Raw genomic sequence first — 3,123 nt, 5'->3', positions numbered from 1 at the left:
GGAAATTTTAATTAGCTTATCTCCATGGAGATGCCACTCAATCAGTGTGTGTATTAAACATAATAGGTGGAGACATGTCTCTACCCATTCCAGGTGGGTTTTGATTGGTTTTACTGGAATCCTTTAAAAGAAGAAGTACTTTGGAAAAAGTTAGAGAATGACAAGAGAGAAAACCATGAGATTCTGAGAGAGCAGAATGACAGAGTCACTAGAAAACCACAGAAAGCCAGAGCAGAGCCTAGCAGAACCATGAGGCGAAGAGCCCATGTCACCAGAGACATTGGCGATGAAGAAGGAAAACGCCCCTGGAGGTTTGTTTCCATGAAACAAGAATCTGGAGAGAAAGCTGGAAGACTTCATCACATATACTTCCAGGTGAGAGAGAAACCCTGAATATTATCAGCCTTCTTGAACCAAGGCATCTTACCCTGGATGACTTAGATTGGACATTTCTATAGACTTTTAAAATTGGGACATTTTCTCAGCCTTAGAACTGTAAACTAGCAACTTATCATGTCCCCTTTTAAAAAGCCATTCCATTTCTGGTATATTGCATTCTGGCAGCTAGCAAACTAGAACAGATTTTGGTACCGATAGTGAGGTGCTACTGCAATTTGCAAATACTAAACATGTTAGAATGGCTTTTTAAATGGATAAGCAAAATACTCTGGAGGAGTGGTAAGGAGTTTGATAGAGAAGGCCTAAAATGCTTTGAAGAGACTGTTGGTAGAAATGTGGACTCTAAGGGCACTTCTGGTAAGTCCTTAGAAAGAAATGAGGCACATGCTGTTGCAAACTGGAAGCATGCCATTTTAAAATGGCAGATAATCTGGAAAAATTGACTAGTGCCTTTGGCTGGAAGGCAGATTTTAAAAGCCATGAACTTGGATATTTAGCAGAAGAGATCTTCAAATTAAATGCGGAAAGTGTAGCCTGGTTTCTCCTCATAGCTTATAGTGAAATGTGACAGGAGCAAGATAAGCTGAGCACTGAACTTTTGGGTAAAAAGAAACCAGAAATTGATATTCTGGAAAATTCTGGATTTCCAGGAAGGGAGACCCCAGAGAATAGTACCCCATGTGAGGATTTGGCCAAATGTGGAACCAGTCAGCTATTTCAAAGAAAGCCAGGATTGGACGTGAAGTTATCCAGGAAGGATTTGTGGAAACTCCTTATGTCTGATGGGCATGATCCAAGGATACTGCATAGAAAGCCAATGAGAGTGTTGTGGGATCTGTATAAAGAGAACCACTACCAGTTGGAACTGAGAGGGACAGAGAAGTGGCACATTAAAGGAAAAATAACTTCAGAGGCAAAACCATGAGATTGGGGTCTGAAGTCAAGAAGCCTTGGGCCAGGAGAGTGGACTCACCCAAGCACATGGAGAGGGTGAGTTTGCCCCAAAGGCAGAGGATGGGCCTTCCAGCTCATTGCAGTGTCAAACGCATGCCACCTCAGGCCTTGGAGAAGATGGAGCCCATTCCTTGGGGTTTGGGGAGAACATGGAGGGGTTGAACACGTGCCCTGGGGATGACAGAGAGCCCAGATGCCACCCCAGTCTTTGGAGAGGATGGAGCCGAGAAAAAGGTGGTCTCCCCAATGTCTTCTGAGGTTGCCTTCTGCATAGGCCTTTGGAAAGGGTGGGACTGCTGTTTTGCTTTCAAGGGCCTTGAAGATAAATGACTCTCCAGACTTTGAAATTTAATAGACTTTGCCCTGTGGGTTTTCAAAACTGTATGGATCTGGTGACCCCTGTGTTCCTTTCTCCCTATGGAAATGGATATATGTATCCTACGACTGTTCCTCCTTTGTATGTTGGCAGCAAATAACTTGTTTTGAGTTTTACAGGTCCAGAACCAGAGGAGAAATTTTGCCTGTAGCTGACTTTGAGACTCTGTACTGGTTTAACCTTGCAGTGTATTTATATTCTAACTGAAATGGCTTAAGGGTCTCAGATACTGTTATGGAATGAATGTATTTTGCATATGAGGAAAACATGTCTTTTTTTAGGATCCAGAGAGTGGAATGTGCTGGTTTGAAAATGCTTATGTACATGAACATGGGGTTATGGATGGTAGGAGGCAGAGGTATTATTTTTCTATATCAAACATGTATCTTCTACCTGATTGACCAATTAAAATATTCTGCCCAAGAAGCTTAACTCTGTCACCGAATATTCAGGTGGAGAAACATGTAAATATAACTGACTGCTATAATAACATGTATAATGTTCAACTTTGTTTTTGTTTTCTTGGTTTAGACAAATGTTTCCGTTCTCTGCTCCAAACATCTTCCCCATTTATGAGAGGAATATTTTCATCTATGCAGCTGATATTAGCAAAATACAAATAACATGTTCTCTTCTGTAAATATCATGATTCAATGTCTAAATTCAATAGACCCTTTAATAATTTGAAATCCTACAAAATACTTTATGCTACTAAAAGTTTCAATCTTCCTTCTTTTTAAATACATTTTTGGGTTATTTTACTGTAGACTAGAAATTTTGCACTGCATGACTCTGGTTGTTCTTTGCTCTCTTCCGTCAGCTCCTGACTTTCAATTTCACTTTTAGCTATTTCATTAAATTCTTTTATATAACCTCCATCTGTATCAGCTGTGTAGATTGCATAGCACATGATACTGATGACACTCAGTGAAGGCCAAAGACAAAGCAACCCATAAGTGGTGAAATCTTGAATATAAACACCATAGTAGGTTTAACATCAAATACTGTTCTTTTTAATCTCTGAAAAATGCTGTCACCTCTTTGGACTTCTACTGTGCCATCAACAATGTTATTAAAGAACTAGACCATGTCTTCAGCAGTCTTCATCTTTCTACGTAGTAAGAAGTACTGTTGGTTTGAAGTATTGAGCACAACTACACTTGGGACTGTCAACTCATCCATGGAAGTGCTCTCTATAATCTCTAGCAGATTTGGAGGTAGGGCAAGATGGTGGCATAGAGAAGTGTGGAATTTAGTTCATCCACCAAAGCATCTAGTAAATAGCCAAGAATGGTATAGCACAACTGTTGAGGGAACATCAGCGACCAACACACAGGGTACACAAGTCTGGACCAGGTGGAGTGGCTGAGATCCCACACAGAACTGTAAATACC

The 3,123-nt window shown here is 40.6% G+C and overlaps 1 pseudogene; it reads right to left on the bottom strand.

The window, feature by feature from the left end:
- Positions 1-2,449: 2,449 nt before the first annotated feature.
- On the bottom strand, positions 2,450-2,911 carry LOC143675815 (protein disulfide-isomerase TMX3 pseudogene; annotated as a pseudogene).
- Positions 2,912-3,123: the final 212 nt, after the last annotated feature.

Source organism: Tamandua tetradactyla, chromosome 3 (genome assembly GCF_023851605.1).
Source record: "Tamandua tetradactyla isolate mTamTet1 chromosome 3, mTamTet1.pri, whole genome shotgun sequence".
Lineage (NCBI taxonomy): Eukaryota > Metazoa > Chordata > Mammalia > Pilosa > Myrmecophagidae > Tamandua > Tamandua tetradactyla.
The sequence above is the reverse complement of the archived record's forward strand: the minus strand, read 5'-3'. Positions and strand labels throughout refer to the sequence as shown.